This window comes from Leptopilina heterotoma, unplaced genomic scaffold (assembly GCF_015476425.1).
Source record: "Leptopilina heterotoma isolate Lh14 unplaced genomic scaffold, ASM1547642v1 Lhet_14, whole genome shotgun sequence".
Taxonomy (NCBI): Eukaryota; Metazoa; Arthropoda; class Insecta; order Hymenoptera; family Figitidae; genus Leptopilina; species Leptopilina heterotoma.
The window spans coordinates 3,987,760-4,007,261 of record NW_025110859.1 but is presented as its reverse complement, the minus strand read 5'-3'; the positions used below and the strand labels follow the sequence as shown (position 1 = coordinate 4,007,261).

General features: G+C 23.4%; 1 protein-coding gene and 1 long non-coding RNA gene across 6 annotated transcripts in view; one reads left to right on the top strand and one right to left on the bottom strand.

The window, feature by feature from the left end:
- The window catches only part of LOC122497895, a 66,773-nt gene that overhangs the window by 1,978 nt on the left and 45,293 nt on the right, over positions 1-19,502 (top strand). The window lies entirely within an intron of this gene.
- The window catches only part of LOC122497891 (potassium voltage-gated channel protein Shaker), a 369,957-nt gene continuing 367,115 nt past the window's right edge, over positions 16,661-19,502 (bottom strand). For all 5 annotated transcript variants that reach the window (XM_043605277.1, XM_043605276.1, XM_043605278.1 and 2 more), the window contains one exon: positions 16,661-17,318. The gene's annotated coding sequence lies outside the window, so the exon portion shown is untranslated. The remainder of the gene's footprint in view (positions 17,319-19,502) is intronic.

Sequence of the window (19,502 nt, the reverse complement as noted above, 5' to 3'; positions counted from 1 at the left end):
GTAGTTTTTTTTCTGTTTTAGACAGAAATTCGAAATATTCCAGCAGGTTTAATTGAGAATTTTTTGGTTTCATTTTTCGAAATGAAGAAAATTGAGTTAAAAAAAATTTGAGCCGTTTGACACTTTATTCTTTTAAATTGTCTTTTTATCTTCAACTTCCTTTTTCTTTATGAAGGAAAAATAAAATTAATATTTACAAAATTATTGGGGAAAAATTTTTTTTTTAGAAATACATTTTTCTTTAAAGGAAAATATTTTTGTTTAGAAAAAAATTTTCCTTTAGAGAGGGGAAAAAAAGTGAAGTTGAAAAATTATTCAATTAAACCTAGAACTGGTGGTAGGAAAATTAGAGTTTAGTTTTTTTTTATTTATTTATATTTACAGGAAAGTGAGTGAGATGGAGAAAATTTTCAAACTCACGTAATAGATTTTTCGATTAACAAATTACATTGAGCAATCTCAAAATTCCGCGGGGAAATATTTTTGGAGAAGAAAAATTCTCGTAAAAAGAATAACGTGTCTGGCGTGTTTTTTTTTTTTTTTGTTGAATTTAACGTTTTTTTAACGATTTTCGATGGTAAATAATATTTTTCCAGTGGTAAAAAAAAATAAAATAGAAAATATTTTTTCTTTTCCCACTTTTAGAAATTGGAAAAATAATAAATTAAGCAACAAGGGGACAAAGGCAGTCATTTGTTTCCATGTTACTTACAATATTTTTTATTCAAGTGGCGATTTCATATAGCAGACGAAAATTCTCCTTTTTTCCACTTTTTGGAAATTTAAAAAAGGAAAATACGAAAATTTTCGTTTTTTTTTCTTTTCTAATCTTTGGAATAAAAAAGCGAAAATACGAAAATTCCTTTCTTTTTTCACTATTTTGAAATAAAAAAGAGAAAATACGAAAAAATTTTTCTTCCTTTTTTCACTTTTGTAATAAAAAAAGAAAATACGAAATATTTTCCTTTTTTCAGTTTCGAAATAAAAAAAAAGAAAATACGAAATATTTTCTTTTTCCACTTTTAGAAATTGGAAAAAAAGAAAATTTCTTTTTTTTTAACACTTTTTGGAATATTTAAAAAATTGATTTATTAAAAATTCACAAAAAGGAGAATTAAACGAAAATTTGAACTGTTGGCGAGAAGTTTATATGAGACGCATGCATATCCCCTAATCGCCAAGTCGTCGAATGATCAAATAGTCGAATGCCAAGTAATCGAATGGACAAAACGTCGAATGCTAAAAACATCGAATCGTCATTTAGTCGAATGATAAAAACATCGAATCGGCATTTAGTCGAATGTTCAAAACGTCGAATGATTAAAACGTCGAATGCTAAAAACGTCGAATCGTCAATACGACGAATGTTCAAAAAGTCGAATTATCAATTCGTCGAATGTTAAAAACATCGAATTGTCAATACGTCGAATGTTCAAAACGTCGAATGATAAAAACGTCGAATGCTAAAAACAACGAATCGTCATGTAGTCGAATGCTAAAAATATCGAATCTTCAGTTAATCGAATGCTAAAAACATCGAATTCTCAATTCGTCGAATGTTCAAAACGTCGAATGTTTAAAACGTCGAATGCTAAAAACGTCGAATGTTCAAAATGTCGAATGCTCAAAACGTCGAATGATAAAAACGTCGAATGCTAAAAACTTCGAATCGTCATTTAGTCGAATGATAAAAACATCGAATCGTCAATACTTCGAATGCTAAAAACATCGAATTGTTAATTCATCGAATGCTTAAATCATCGAATTTTTCATTCGTCGAATGTTCAAAACGTCGAATGATCAAAACGTCGAATGCTAAAAACGTCGAATTCTCAAATCGTCGAATGCTCAAATAATCGAAACGCCATCTGTTCGAAATGTCAAGTAGTAGAATGGTAAAGTAGTCGAATGGTAAAGTAGTCGAAACGCCATCTGTTCGAATTGCCAAGTAGTAGAATGGTAAAGTAGTCGAATGTTCAAAACGTCGAATGATAAAAATGTCGAATGCTCAGAACATCGAACTGTTAATTCATCGAATGCTCAAAACGTCGAATGATAAAAACGTCGAATGCTAAAAACATCGAATCGTCAAAAGTTCGAAAAAGTTCTTTGTCTTCAGTAGACATTAACTTAAAACAAAGAACTTTTTCGAACTTTTGACGATTCGATGTTTTTAGCATTCGACGTTTTTATCATTCGACGTTTTGAGCATTCGACGAATTAACAGTTCGATGTTCTGAGCATTCGACATTTTTATCATTCGACGTTTTGAACATTCGACTACTTTACCATTCTACTACTTGGCAATTCGAACAGATGGCGTTTCGACTACTTTACCATTCGACTACTTTACCATTCTACTACTTGACATTTCGAACAGATGGCGTTTCGATTATTTGAGCATTCGACGATTTGAGAATTCGACATTTTTAGCATTCGACGTTTTGATCATTCGACGTTTTGAACATTCGACGAATGAAAAATTCGATGATTTAAGCATTCGATGAATTAACAATTCGATGTTTTTAGCATTCGAAGTATTGACGATTCGATGTTTTTATCATTCGACTAAATGACGATTCGAAGTTTTTAGCATTCGACGTTTTTATCATTCGATGTTTTGAGCATTCGACATTTTGAACATTCGACGTTTTTAGCATTCGACGTTTTAAACATTCGACGTTTTGAACATTCGACGAATTGAGAATTCGATGTTTTTAGCATTCGATTAAGTGAAGATTCGATATTTTTAGCATTCGACTACATGACGCTTCGATGTTTTTAGCATTCGACGTTTTTATCATTCGACGTTTTGAACATTCGACGTATTGACAATTCGATGTTTTTAACATTCGACGAATTGATAATTCGACGTTTTGAACATTCGTCGTATTGACGATTCGACGTTTTTAGCATTCGACGTTTTAATCATTCGACGTTTTGAACATACGACTAAATGCCGATTCGATGTTTTTATCATTCGACTAAATGACGATTCGATGTTTTTAGCATTCGACGTTTTGTCCATTCGATTACTTGGCATTCGACTATTTGATCATTCGACGACTTGGTGATTAGGGGATATGCATGCGTCTCGTTTATATTTATTGAAATAATCTCATATTACCCGCCTTTATTGTTTGTTTATTATAACACCTCGCCCTAAGACTAACTATTTACAGTTCTCAAAACCTGCGCGTTTTTTTTTTATTCCGCACTGATTTATGGAATTGGCATCAAATTACCCTAAATCGATACGAGCCTTTAGATCTCTTAAAAAGCGACGGTGGTGATAGGTGTGAAGTCGAAATCTTCGGTATAATTTATTTTAGATTGATTTTTCTTTTTTTTTTTTTTAATCTTCTCTCTAAATATAGGCTAAAAATGTTTTAAGAATTTTCGCTGCGGTGCAAAAAATTTAAGGGGGGCGGGGAAGGAGGAGAATTTAATGACAAAACTGTACGATTATCGTTGGGTGATTTTTGCTTTTTTTTTATTGATGATGATGAAAATAAAATAAAGTTTCTTTATTTTTCTCTCGAAATATTTTTTTTTCTTTGTGAGGAATATTTATTTTCTTTAAAGAAAGAAAAATTATTTTTTTATCTTTACAAGAAAAATTATTTTCGATAATTAATAGCCAAAAATTATTTTTGTATCTTGACAAGAAAAATTATTTTTTCTAAAGAAAGACAAAAGTAATTTTTTTTAACTTTCGAGGAAAAATTATTTTCATTGAAGAAAGTCAAAAACTATTTTTTTATCTTTAAAATAAAAATTATTTTTTACTTTTATAAGGAAAATTCATTTTTTACTTTTATAAGGAAATTCATTTTTTGTTCTAAAAACGAATATTTATATTTAATAATAATAACAACAATATTAACAGATATATTATGAATAAAAATAAACTATAGTAACAAAAATAAAATTAATAACAATGTTAATAATAAAATTTCTTTAAAATATTTTTTTGTCCTCTTTTTAATAATAATATATATAGTAATAATAATAAACTAGTAATTATCTACCCTCCAATGTGCAAAAAAAATTAAATAAACAAAAATAATAATAATAACAATAATAATTTATTTTATTTATTTATACATTTATTCCTGCGGTCAAATAGTTAAATATACCTAGAGAATGTTTGTTTAAATAAATAAATAATAATAATAGTAGTAAAAATAGTAAAAATCATAACAATTATAATTGTAAAATTAACAGTAATAATAATAAAAATAATAATAATAATAACTATAATGAATGTAACATTCATACAGTAATTAAATTTTTTCCTAAGTCATAAGAGAAAAAATTTGATACTTTATTTTGTTTAAACGATTTTTCTCTAAATTTTTTTTCGTATTTCAAAAAATGAGATGATTAAAAAAATGTGATATACTTTTTTTTTGGCAACAACCCCATACCTAAATAACAGTAACGTGCGTATACGGTATAGAATAATACAGTCGATAATTTTTTTTTTTATTAAATGACTAAAAATAGGTTTTTTTTCTCCTATTTTTTCACATGTGACGGGTTGGAAGGATCGTTTGCGTACAGTTTATGTTTCAGTTTCGAACTTTCGTCTGACAATGAAAGAATTAAAAAAAATTTTTTTTTTTAGCTGATTTTTGAACCGAGCTCTGGCAGAATTTTTTTTGTTTTTCTACAGCTTTTTTTTCCCTAATTCACCACACACTTCGCTTGGATTTTTTTGTTCTTGTTTTTTTTTTTTTTGTTTCTTCTCTTATATGTATATATTCTTTTTCTCTGCCCAACGTGCATTATATTTTGTTTTTCCTCTCTTTATTTGTTAATAAAAGATTTCTTATTACCATGAACAGCACACCATATTTTTTTTACCGTTAAATATCCTTTTTTTTGGTTCAAAGGGAAATCATTAAGGCGGACAAAACGGAAATATATTTTTTTTTAATATTTATTTCAGGAATTTGTGATGTAAAATGTGGAAATATTTTTTAAATACTTGAAAAATTTTATATCTGTCGAAAGAAACTTGGAGTTTGAAATATATTTTTTTTTTTTGTAATTACCGAAATTTATTTCGTGTTTTTCTTCAATTTACAGAAATTTAGAGTTTGACATAATATTTTTTTCGTACTTTTAGAAAAATTTTAGTGTATAAATTCTTATTTTTAATTATTTTCATTTTTTTTTAAACGTAAACCAATTCAATTGTTTCTATATTTCTTTATTGTTTATTTAAAAAATTTGAAATATTTTTTTTTTTGTAAATTTACAGAAATTTTGAGTTTAAATTTTTCTTTTTCGTAAATTTAGAGAAATTTTTATTTTTATTTCTTTTTCAATTTTTTTTAACGTAAAATAATTTCTCTATTGAAGAAAATTTTTATTTTGTTTAATTATATATTTATTTACAATCGCAATTTATCGAATATTTATTATTTTAACAAGTTTGATTTTTTCTCCAAGTTTCAAAATTTCCCAGTTCTTTTCAAAATAACTGAAAATATATTTTGAAAATAAAATTTACAATTTTTTTCCTAACACATAGTTTAAAACTTAACAATAAATAACAACAAATATTTATTATCAACAATTAATAATTCATAACTAATAACTAATAATTAGTAATTAATAGTTAATAATTAATAATTAATAATCAATAATTAGTAATATTCGTGATAATTGTAGTATTTAATATTAATTTACTTAAATATCAGTACATTTTGTATTTATATTAATATTTAATTAATATTAAATAATATTATTATTTATTAATTATTAATTATTAATTATCACTAATTCAAGAATAATTCTTGAAAATATTGAATTTATATTAAATATTCTCGGAAATATTTTATTTTTTCTTTTATAAAATATAAAATATTTCAAATATTTCGGACATTTCCATAAAAAATTTCCAGAAATGCGGAAAATTTTCTTACATCACGATATAACAATTATATTCTAAATAGAATTAGAATACTATACTTTGCACATTATTTACAAAAGTATTTTTTTTTCATTTTCTAAAAATGTATGTACATTTGCTACTGAAATCTGGCGAATCGATAAATAAGCAATAATTATCAATATGAATAATTATTGATAATAATATAATTAAGATAAGAGAAAAAAATTTTTTTCTTTACAATTAACAATATTTAAAGTACTTAACAATTTTTTTTTTCTTAACTACTTTACAATAAAATTGTCATCGACAGTTTTCTTAAATAGTTTTTTTTATAATAATTATATTTTTTTGTTTAACGACATAATAATTAAATTTAATTATCGTAACTTCATACACAGTGTATTGACTTTGAACACAGACTTCATATATATTTATATTTTTTTCGTCTTCTTTTTTTTTTTTGTTATTTAAAAAAAATAAATGTCGGGAATTTCAATTTTGTCACGCCTTAATGTTTAGCAGTTAATTAGCAATTATGTTTATTATTATATTTATATAATAATAGCGATTGGCTCTGAGAACAATGAAGTTGGGAATTATTTTTCCCTAATGATTTTTTTTTTGTCTTTAATTAATGGCGCATTTTTTTTTTTTTAATCGTACAATTGATTATTTGGTCAAGAATTGTTTTTTTTGGAAGTTTACACGTTTACACAGTAAAAATCAACGTCACTTAACATTCTCTTTGTACTTGTTAATGTGTTATAACGCCGATTACCACTGCAAATTCGTCAACGAATTTTTTTTTTTTAATTCGATATTAATAAAAAATACGAATAATAGCAATGATCAAGTAACGATCCTACCCTATAAATTCTTCGATACGAGAAGAAACCTTTCTTTGATTATGATTAATTCTCTATCTACAGAATAATGATTTTTAGCTATCTACAAGAAAAATTAGTTTTTTTTTTTTGTTAAAGAGATTCTCTAGTGTACATTATGACGAAGAGAAATTTTTTTTAAAGGATGCCTTTTCTTTTTTTTCTTTTAAATTTAGCAATTTGCCATTATTGACCCACTGATTGTCGATAAAATTCGGTTTTTAATTAGAATTTCATTTTTTTCTGTCAAAATTTGTTTAATTTAATAAAAAAAATTTTTTTAATTTTTTATATTCAATAAATATTAAAAATTCGTTTAATTTGATCGCTTTTCGTTTGGAAAGCATTTTTTTTTCAATAAAATAATGTAGAAGTGATAATATAATTTATGTAGGTAATATTTATTAAATAAATAATTAAATTTTGGACAAATATTTTATTTTTAATAAATATTTACTTAGATAAATAAATTTTTAGTTAAAAAATTTTTTCCAAAACGAATATATATTTACTTACTAACACTGCAGAAAAAATATTTTTTGTATTAAATATTTTTTCTTGAATAAATAAATAAATTATAGACAAATACTTATTTGGATAAATAAATTTTGGACAAATATTTAGATAAATAAATATTTATTCAGATAAATGAATTTTAAATAAATATTTATTTAGATAAATAAATTTCAGAAAAAGACAACATTTCAACGAAACATTTATTTGTTCAGACAAATAAATGTTTAGTTGAAAAATTAAAAAAGTTAGCAAAAAAATTTGCTGAAATTGGAGATACAATTTTTTTTTTGCATTTTAATGAAATTATTTCGGAAATTATCGAATCAGTGGACAATTATGGGTTGACTATACACGCGAGTTATTTTTTAAAAGCATTTTTCTTTTTATGAAAAACGGTACTCTTCTCGATAGATAGAAGAAGTAAATGCAAAAGAAAAAATTTTTTTTTTATTCTCATGATGAATATGCGCGAGAGTTGAGCTTATTAGGGTCTTTTTTTCTTCTTTTGGGCGAATTTTCAAAATAAATTGATATCGCTTTGATTTTCTGATTGTGTCCTGGCATTTCTCAGACTTGAAATCAATAATTATTGGTTTTTTGTTATAAACGCAAAAATAAATTGAAAAAAAAAATTTTATCGAATAATTAAAAATAATTTGGTGGATTCGAAAAAAATTGGGAGCGAAAAAAATAATTGGGGAATAGAGAAAAAAAATTGATACGAGTTGAGAGAGAACAAAAAAAAAATGAAGAGAGAAAAAGAAAAGCAAACAGAATTTAGAATAGAAGGAAAAAATAAAAAACAGAAAAGTGAAAAAGAAACAGAATTTAGAAAATAATAAAAAAAAGAAATAGAAAGAAAAAAACAGAGAAGAGAAAAAGAAAGAGAAACGTAATTTAGAAAATAGAAAAATAAAAATAGGTATAAAACAAATTTAGAAAAATAAATATAATAAAGAAAAATTAAGAAAGGAAAATAAAAAAGAAATGAAATATAAATATAGTGGAAAATAATTAAATAAGATTAATAAGCAATGCTTTTTTTGAATAGCAATGTTTTTTTTCTCTATGCAGAATTCGACAAACAATGGACGGAATTGGAATACGAATTCGAGGGCATTTTCGACGTTGTTTTACATGTGAGCACGCTCTGAGTACGAAAAATTTCTAATTCCATTTTTTCAGGAAAATAAAAAAAATATTAGATTATAAATAATTAATAAATCAAAATTTTTTATCGGGGAAATTATTAATTAATATTTATTTGTTTATTAATCAATGCAATTTTTTTTATTATTACGTAACAAAATTTTTATTACTGATTTTTTGGTAATAAAAAACAGTATATTAATCTGATAAAATTGTATCGAAAAAATATTAAATTTAATAAAATTCATTATTTAAAAATGTAAATTAAATAAAAAATGAATTTAGTCGAAAAGTCGACATAATATTCCTTAAATTAAAGAAAATTTAAAGATACATATTTTAATTTAAATAATTGTCAAAATATTTTTCCGAAAAAAAATTTATTATGAATAAATAATTGTTGAAATATTCTTAAATTCATAATTGAATAAAAAATTGTTGATATATTTGGAATTCATAATATTTGAATAAATAATTGTCAAAATATTTTTAATACATAATTTTTGTTGTAAATAATCGTTGAATTATTTTTGAAAATTGGTTTTTTTTCAGTAAAATTAATATTTAACAATTGATTTTTTTTCAATAAAAAAATTAATTTGACAATTGATTCTATTTCAATAAAAAAAAATTGATTCTATTTCAATAAAATTAGTTTGACAAATGATTTTTTTTCTCATTAAAAAAGCCTTTTCGTGCTTAAAGTCTACTCACAGCGCGAGAACGTCGAAAACATCCAGATTTCAATTCAAAATCTGTATAGATTGATTAAAATTGCTCTGATTGTGAAAGGACGTTTCTTTTCTTTTTTGTTTTTAAATCTTTTCTTTGAAAAAATTGAAATATTATAATTTTTGGCGAGTTTCATAGCTGCTTAAATTTTAATGAGCAAATTATTACAGGTGCAAGCGGTTTCTTTTATTAATCTTACAATTTTTGTTTAGTATAATAATTAACAAAAAAATAAATAGAAGGAAAATATTTTTTTTTTTGTAACACTTCTGGAAAACGCCATGACGTTTTTATATATTTATTTATATAGATAGATATGTATGTATGTATGTGAGAAAGTGATAGGGTCATGTGTGTACAATTTTCCAAAAAAAAAAAAAGTTACAAAAAATAAAATTAATTTTTAGTTTTGGGGAAAAATTTCGGTGGGGGGGAGGGGGGGGATAAATTTGATTTCAATAAGATTTTTTGGCCCATAAGAGAAAAGGGGATGTTGAAAAAATATATTTCTTTTTTTTTTGTGAAATTGTTGTGACCCTATCGAGAAAAGTGGTATGAGTTTGATAATTGAGAACGATTTCAAAGTGACGAATTTTGTTTTTTCAATTTCTTGACACTTGAAGGAGAAATTCTTCTATTTTTCCTAATTTTGAAATTTTTATTCTTAATTTTATTATTTAAATTTATGAAAAATTTAAAATATGGAAAATTTTCAATTTGCGAATTTTTCAAATTTGAATTTTTATAATTTACAAAAATAATTTTCGAGAAGAATTTTTCGAAGAAATATTCTTCAAAAAATAAATTTTGAAATTCCTTTCTTCGAATTTCTATAAATAAAAATATTTTTCAATTTTAAGAACATAGATTTCATTTTTTTCCCATTTCAAACTTTTGTGATTTACAAATGTTATTTACAAAATAATTTAAGGGAAAAATATATTGCAAAAAAAAAAAATACTTTTTCTTTATTTTCTTAATTTTTTTATCTCAAAATTTTTAAATGAAATTAAATTTTTAAAATTCAATTTCTTTTAAGTTTTTTAAAAAAAATTGAATTTTATTTTTTTAAAGACTTAAAAGAAATTGAATTAAAATTTTTCAAAGACAAAAGAAAGTCAATTCAATTTTTTTAGACTTCGATTTTTTGAAAGACGTAAAAAAATTGAATTAAATTTTTTTAAAGACTTAAGTCTTTAAATAAAGAATAAAATAAAATCTTTTTTGAATAAATTTAAGGAAAAATGTGGAGAATTTCTCAAAAATAATGTCACAATTGGAAAGAGAAAAAAAATTCCTTCACTTTGGTAGTCAATCCTCGTTTGAAAATTCGATCAATATGATATCCACCGTTTCTTTCGCTACTTCTGTTTTTTTTCTTCTATTCGTATCGCCAAGTATTCGACTATTAAGAATAACAGAGACTGTCTACAGTCATTTTTTTTTATAGAGTTAAAAGGAGAATTCGATCGATAAGATTTGAGATTAAGCATTTTAGGCATTTGGAAGATAAAAGTAAAGAGACGGATTTTTTTTTTTAGAAGAAAATGAAAAAAAAATTCGCAGATCAGCCCTACACGGAGAAAAATATCCTGCAATTTCTAAAAATCTATCAAATATTTCTTTTTTTTTTGCTGTCGTACGGGAAACGTCGCTACAATTTTTTTATTTTTTTATTTTTCACTATATTATATAAAAGCCAGCACTTGTAAATTTTGCGTTATATCGCCAAAGTCCTACTATGATCGACTTTTTTTTTCGTTATTTATAAGAAACAAGAGCTACTTTCTCAGTGTTTTCTGTTTTTTTTCTTAACTCTGCGGTCGGTACTATTAAGTTTCTTTTATTTTTTTTTTTTATTTTAGCATTCCGCTAAGACGGAAAAAATTTTTTTTTTCTTCGTGTAGGCGTGGTACAATTTTTGTTGGTATTTTTCATCATCATTTTTTGTTTGTTTGTTTGTTAGTTTACTTTGAGCTAGAACGTCGAGTAACTCGGAGAATACTGTAAGTTGTGACATTTACATTTTACAATTCGTATTAAAAACTACGTTACTTTTTTGTTAATAGCGTAGTTATAACTCATACAACCATTATTATTTATTTTGTTTTATATAAAAGCAGATTTGCAATCGATACGGTCCTAAAAATCGATTAATTAGGCTTTAAGCTCTTCTCAATCATAATTATACACATTCGCGCGAGTAATTTTTTGCACTCAGGGCACATCGCAGAATTCGTTTACGCCGCGTTTTTCATTTCTAGTTTCTTTTTTTTTGGGTTTTCGTTTTTTTTTTTTTAATATAAAAAATTTTTACACACTTGGCGTCAATAAAATCTCACGGTTCTCGTCAACAAGAAACGCTTTTGCAGGCCGAAGTGCCCACTGTCCAGTCATTTTTTTTTTTCGGAGAATATGTCTCGAAGATTCTCTAAGGAGTCTGTAAAGTGAATAATTTTTCATTTCATTTTTTTTTTTTTTTACTTTTTTTTTCATTTTTGAAATGAAAGAAATTCGTTTTCATTGAAACGGAAATATTCATTTTAATTTGACGGGGAATTTAATTTGTTTTCTTTTCAATGAACTGGATTTGTTTTAATTTATTTATTTCTAATAACTATTGAATTAAATTTATTTTACTTAATTAATTAATTACATTAATTAAAATTAATTACATTAATTTTTTTCAATTATTTTCAAAATAAATAATTAAAATTAATTTTTTTTGGTTGTAAACGGTTGTTTAATTAATTTTAATTTTTAATTTAATTTTTGGTTGTAAAATTTAATATTTAATTAAATTAAATCAGTTGTAACGTGAAAATTTTGATAAATTTTATATTATTACTAAAATAATTCAATTAACAATTTTTTTTTAGTGAAACGAAACGATTGCTTTGAAGATGAAATTTTGTCGAAGAAGAAGAAAACGGATCCATTTCATTGAGATGGAAACGAATTAATTTCATTGATCAACTTTCGATTTTATGTTGAATTAGAGAAAATGCATTATGACCTTATAGATTATACTCCGCGGCAACTGGCATAAAAAATTGTATAAAATTGTCCATTAGGAAGCACAAGACACATTGTAAAGCAGGTCTTTAGTCACACAATATGTTACTTATTTTTTAAAATATTAAAATTGTCTTCCGGGCAACGAAGACTTTTTTTGTTTTATTTTTCTTTTTTGTGTGATTTGCACGAGGCACACAATGTATGTTTTTGACCAAATTTTCCACCATTTCCCTCGAGATTATTTTCTTGAATTAAATTATTATCAATTTCTTGAATTACTTTTTTTTTAATAATTCAGTTTATTTCTATTTTGAACATTTCAGTTTTTTCATTTTTGAACGATTTATTTTTTTCTGTTTTGAACAAATTATTTTTTTCTTTTTTGAACAAATCATTTTTTTTCTTTTTTGAATTATTCATTTTTTTCATATTTAAACGAATCATTTTTTTCTTATTCATTTTCTTTCTTTTTTGAATTCATTTTTTTATTTACATTTTTTAAAATTCATTTTTTTCTTTTTTGAATTATTTTTTTGAATTAAATTTATTCGAAGTCTCGAAGGAAATTAGTTGAGAATTTGGAAAATGGGATGTGCAAAAATGATCCTTGACGAAGCATTCAGGGCGAGCGCGCATTTTTTCCCCTCACATTTTGTTTTCCTTGATTATTTATTTTACTCATATTTTTTTATTTATAATAATGATGACTTTGATTTGATTAATTAAAAAATGATTGCGATATAAAATTTATCAAGTAGCAAATTACAAATTAGTTAGGCGAATTGCTGTTTAGGCAATGGATTTTTCACCTGCAGCACACAGATTTTCATTCAAATTAGGCGCAACTTTTCATTTTTGTCACTTGAATCATTTTTCGAAAAAAGAAATTCGCGAACGAAAATATTTTAATAAGTAATTTGAGATAAAATTTCGCAAATAAAATACAAATTAAAAAGAGAAATTTATTAACACAAAAAAAACATTGCAACAAAAGTATTTTTCCTTTCAGAAATAATTTTTGTGAACGAAAATATTTTTCCGTTAAAAATAATTATTTCTATCAACGAAAATGATTATTTTTCGAAAAATAATTTCTTCCAACAAAAATATTTTGCCTTTAAATATTTTTTAAATATTTTTTTTAAAATTCTTTTACAAAAAAGAAATTATTGAGTTTTTTTTACAATTTTCCAAGTTACGATTGGAATTCGCAGAAATAATAATCGTAAAGAACAAAATTTTCCGTTTCTTATTTTTTACTAAATTTAAATAAATTCATATTTAGAAAAATTAGAAATTTTCGCAAGAATTCGAAAAAAAGTAGATTTGGAATTCGCTTTTCTTGCTTTGAAAAAATGATCCAAATGACGCTATTAATTTCACTTTACAAAGTCCTTATTAACTGGTAGACATTTTTTTTTCCCTAATGAAAATAAAAAGAAAAAATCACGCCTGCGTTTCTTGGTACATTGAAAATGGACACTGACAGTTTTTATTTTTAATTTCTTCTGTTTTTTTTATTTTACTTTTTTAATTCACGGGATGAAGAATATTCGAATGTTCAAAACTGAAACGTTTACCAGCGTGTAAAATGGGTGGAATTCTGGATCAGAAAAAATTGTTTTTAAAGTATATTGCTTTTAAAGAATTTTTTCCATCATTTTTTCTTTTAATCAATTTTTAAATCATTTAATCATTTTTTCAATTATCAAAACAAAAGAACAAGAAGAAGAAGAAGAAGGATAATAAAAAGAGCGTGTGACAAAGAAAATAATGTCACGAACATTAAAAAATTATTTTTTCTCTTCTCTCTTCGAAACAGACTAACATATTCGTAAACTATCATCGCGATATTTAAAATTTATTTTTTTTTTTCTCTAGCAATAGCGTCTACTTCGGATGGAATTTGCATTAAATACCGTCTTAACTTTAAAAACATATTCATATTTATCCGAACGCACATCGATTTGGGAGCGAGAAAGAAAATAATTCACTTTTTTTTTCGCTAAAAAATTGTCGCTTGAGATGTTTTTAAACGATCATCTCGAGGGACAATTTTTTTTCATCATTAATTTGGCTCCTGTTTATTGAGATTACACCTTTCAAATTACAGCGTTCATTGTTATTATTATTATTATATTATTTATTTATTATTTTTTTTTTGTAAAATACGGAGTTTCGCGTAAGTAAAAAACGTGACTTAAAGATAAAGCTTAAGACTTCAGTGGTTAACCGAATATTTAATCAGGAATGTTTTGTGTACCACTCAAAGACACCGAATTTTTCCGAATTTCGAAAGACTTTCTTTGTTTTGATAATTTTTTTTGCGGCGAGGTTCCTTTTTTTTATTCAATTTTTTCAAGTTTTATTTCTTATTTCTCCGTTTTTTTTTTATTAAAAATGATTATTCTTAATAAATGAAGAAATTAAAATTGCTGTTCAGTTTTTTTTGCAAAATATTGCAAAAAAAAACTGAACAGCAATTTAGATTAAAATTTTTTGTTTTTATTTCTAAAACTTAAGTTTGCTTCTATTTTTTACGAATATTTGTAAATTTTTCGTTGTATGTTTGATAGAATAATTTTAAGTTTTGAAATTTTACAATTTTAGTAAATACAAATTTTTTTTGTAACATTTAAAAATGAATTTACTTTTTTAATTTAATTTTTTAGTTTTTAATTCTAATTCTATTTTTCATTATTTAATAATATTATTTAATAATTTTCATTATTCAATCAGATTATTTTATACTTTTCATTATTTAATAATATTATTAAAATATAGTTAATAATTATTTAATAAAAACTAAAATACAAAATTAATAAGACATTTTTTTTCGTTGGCAAAAATAATGGACTCTAATTTTACATTTCGCGGTTTGAAACTAAAATTTACATTAATTTTTTATTTAAAAATGTTGATTGATAAACAAAATGTTTTTTGTTGGCAAAATTAAAGTTTACAGTCGAAACAAATAACGAAGAGTTTGAAAATTGGGAATTGTTTTTCGAAATTTATTTTGGCACACTTGCACTAAAAAGCACAAAATTTCAATAAATTTTTCAGGGTTGAATGAAAATTGTTTAAATGAAAATAAAAATTCTTTAGTAAAATAAGAATAAAAATTGTAAATAAAAAATAAAATAGTAAAAATAAAAAAGAGAATTAAATGAAAAAATCAAAAATTCTTCAGTAAAATGAGAATTAAATGAAAAAATTAAAATTCTTCAGCAAAATGCGAGAATTAAATTTAAAAGTAAAAGATAAAAATTAAAATTCTTTAGTGAAATGAAAGTTAAAATAAAAAAATAAAATTCTTGAGTAAAAAAAAAAAATTTTAATTCAGTTAGTTAGATTAAAATTAAAATAAAATATAAAATTTTTTAGGTAAAATAGAAATTAAAATAAAAAATTGAAACAAAAAATAAAAATTATTATTGAAAATATTATTGAAAATAATAAATCATTTATTTTCATGATTTTAATTATTATAAATTTTTTGAAATAATATGAAATTAATGATTAATTTAATAAAATATATGAATCTATGAAAGGACTTGAACCTAATTACTTTTCGTAAACAAAAAAATATTTTCGAAATAAAAAAAAATTATAATATTGTAATTAAATGTAAAATTTAGAATTATTGAATTATTGAAAAAAAATTTCCTGTAAAGGCAAAATTTCTCGAGCGCAAAATTGAATAAAAAAAAGAAGGAAACGCGAGTTTTGAATTTTCCAAAATTGGATAAAAAAAAATTCAAGAAAGTCCTTCTTTTTTTTTTGTCATCGGAATAATTCGGTCGAACGATTTACGTTCCACGTTGCACCATTTCTCACTGCATTCTCTCTCGTTCTCTCTCTTTCTCTCTATATATTACAAAACATCGGTGTACAATCGCATTGTCAGAAAGTGGACTAACGATGACCTGCATACGCGCGTCGATTTGACGAATGGAGATTGTGAACATCGATGAAAAAACAAAAAGAAAATATTTAGTTCGGAGCATGTTTTTTTTTTTATTTAGATTCTACCGTTCTCCGTTCATATATATATTTATTTTTTTCATATATATATATATATTTATTTATATATTCTCAACGTTTTTCACTTCGGTTTCGTCCTTTTTTTTAATTTTATTACTTTGTCTTTGTTTACTTTTTTTATATTATATATACAATATTATGGAAATCAGACTATCACGTGCAAATGCAGAACTATCTGCGGTGTACGGTGGAAGCGTGACAGATATTCCACGATTTCATCCTAATAGTTCGCAATGTTTTTTCTTTTTTTTGGGAGCATCGCTATGAATAGAGTTTTCAGAAAAAAATTGAACGTCTCTAAAGGAGGAGAGAAAAAAAAATCTTTCCTGAAATTTTTCTTTTGGGGACGTTCAATTTTTTTTGTTTTGTTTGTTCACGTAGACAATGCATCTATCACATAAAAATGACTTTGTTTTTTTAAAAAATTTCACTGCCATAAAACGCGTATCTATAGTCTTCTTGGTTTTCTTTTTTTTTCGTTAACTCGCTCATAAGACGTATAACATCGCTTTATTTTTTTTTTCTTAGACTAGTAATTAATTAATAATATTATGTAGTTTTTTTTTCTTTTCTTTAATAATAGTATTAATAAGTATTATCTGGTATGGCTCCGATTTTTTTTGCCGTGACTCACTTGATAATTGAAAATTCTTCTTTCTCCCTTTCTTTCTTCTTTTTTTCGGGGGGATGGGAGTTTGAAAGAGTGAGAGCGGGCGTTACGGAGATTCGTTTTTTTCTTTTTTTTTTTTTTTTGAACACTGGAGTCGGTGGTGTGGGGCGCAAAAGTGATTTTCATGTCTGTAGATCCCTTCGGGGGGTGCGCGCCTAACAAGCGTATCTATCATTAGGACTATTATGCGAATGCATTTTTCCCTTCTGTTCCGGTTAGAACCAATTTTTTTTCCTCTTCCTCTTTTTTTTTCTCGTTTTGCATAAAAATGGACAGTCACTCATCTGTCCGTTCTCTTTTGACTCGAGTAGAAAGCCCTATACCAGGAACCGCATGGAATGGCTTCTCTTCAACAATTCCTCTAGTACCAGCCACCACGTTTCCACCGTCTCCTTCGCTACAATAAAAGAAACAAAAATTTAATGCACAAAATTACCGACAAATTATTACAGCAGTCGTATGGCAAATTTTTTTTTGTTCTCTTTTCTTGGGATTGTAATTTTTTTCTTTTCTTTTATTTTCTTGTCCGACATTTAATATTGTCTTCTAAATGTTAAATAATTTTATTTATTTATTTCAAAAATATTTTTGAATTAGATTTTTAAACAGAATTCTGAAAAAAGAATCGAATTTTTTTTTTGGAAATGGAATTAAAAAACGGATAAATAATTGGAAATTAAAAAATAAATGTAAATAGAATAAAAAAGCAAAACAAATGATTGGAAATTAAAAAAGAAATATTTTGGAGTAAAAAAAGTAATAAATAATTAAAAATTAAAAAAGAAATATGTAAATCAATAAAAACTAAGCAACCAATAACAGGGTGGCCGCTGGACCGGGAAACTGGGAAATGACAGTGAATTTTTATCTTGACCGGGATTTTGGAAATTTTTTTAAAATTTAAAATCCTTTCTATTTCTAACTTATTGTTAAAAACTAAAATTATATTTTGTTTAATTATAAACAAAATATAATTTTTTATATTTTAATTAATTAAATTCGTCGGGAAAATTTGAAAGAGAAAAAATTTCACATTCCTATAAAATAGTGAAAAATAAATTAATTTAAAAAATTTTTTTCACAATAATATTATAAAAAAACAAATTTGAATTTGTAAAAAATTCAACTAACTAGAACAAAAGTAATACGAAATTTATGAAACATAATTTTTAAATAATAAATAAAAATAAATAATATTTCTTTTTTTAGAAAATAAATTTTAAAAAAACCGTATTTTGCATTAATATTAATCCGTTTTTTTACAATATTATTCATAAGCAACTATTTCTAAATTTTACAATGTTTAATATTACTAATATTAATATAAATTGAATTATAAAAAGTTTCAAATTAAAGTTTTATAAAAGTTGAATTGTAAAAGATTTTAATTAGAAATTCTGAAGTGAATAAAAAGTAAAAAAATATTAAGAAAAAATATTGAAAATTGAATAAAAAATATTGAAAATTGAATAAAAAGTAAGAAAAAATATTGAAAATTGAAATAAGTGTTGATAAAATTTGAAAAAAATGAAAAAATATTAAAAATTGAATAGAAAATACAAAAAGTATTCAAATTGTTTTTAATTAAATATTTTAAATATTTTTTGTATCATTTATTCTATTTTCAATTTTTTATCAATATTGAATTCAATTTTCAATATTTTTGTATTTTTATTCAGTTTCCAATATTTTTTTTTATTTTTTATTCAATTTTCAATACTTTTTCAATTTTTATTCAATTTTTTTGTAAATATTTAATTCAATATTATATAGGTATCGAAATTTGAATAAAGAATACAAAAAATATTGAAAATTGTATACGAAATGCAAGAAAAATTGAAAGTGTATAAAAATTAAAAAGTAAAAAAATATTGAGAAAATATATTGAAAATTGAATAAAAAGTAAGAAAAAATATTGAAAATTGAAATAAGTATTGATAAAATTTAAGAAAAAAATGAAAAAATATTGAAAATTGAATAAAAAATACAAAAAATATTCAAATTGTTTTTAATTCAATATTTTTAATATTTTTTGTATCTTTTATTCTATTTTCAATTTTTTATTAATATTGAATTCAATTTCCAATATTTTTGTATTTTTATTCAGTTATCAATATTTTTTTTATTTTTTATTCAATTTTCAATACTTTTTAAATTTTTATTCAATTTTTTTATAAATATTTAATTCAATATTATATATTGAAATTTGAATAAAGAATACAAAAAATATTGAAAATTGTATACGAAATGCAAGAAAAATTGAAAGTGAATAAAAAGTAAAAAAATATTGAGAAAAAATATTGAAAATTGAATAAAGAATACAAAAATATTGAAAATTGAATAAAAAATATAAAAAATATTGAAAATTGAATAAAAAGTAAGAAAAAATATTGAAAATTGAATAAAAAATACAAAAAATATTCAAATTTTTTTTAATTAAATTTTTAATATTTTTTTGTATCTTTTATTCTATTTTCAATTTTTTATCAATATTCAATTCAATTTTCAATATTTTTGTATTTTTATTCAGTTATCAATATTTTTTTTATTTTTTATTCAATTTTCAATACTTTTTAAATTT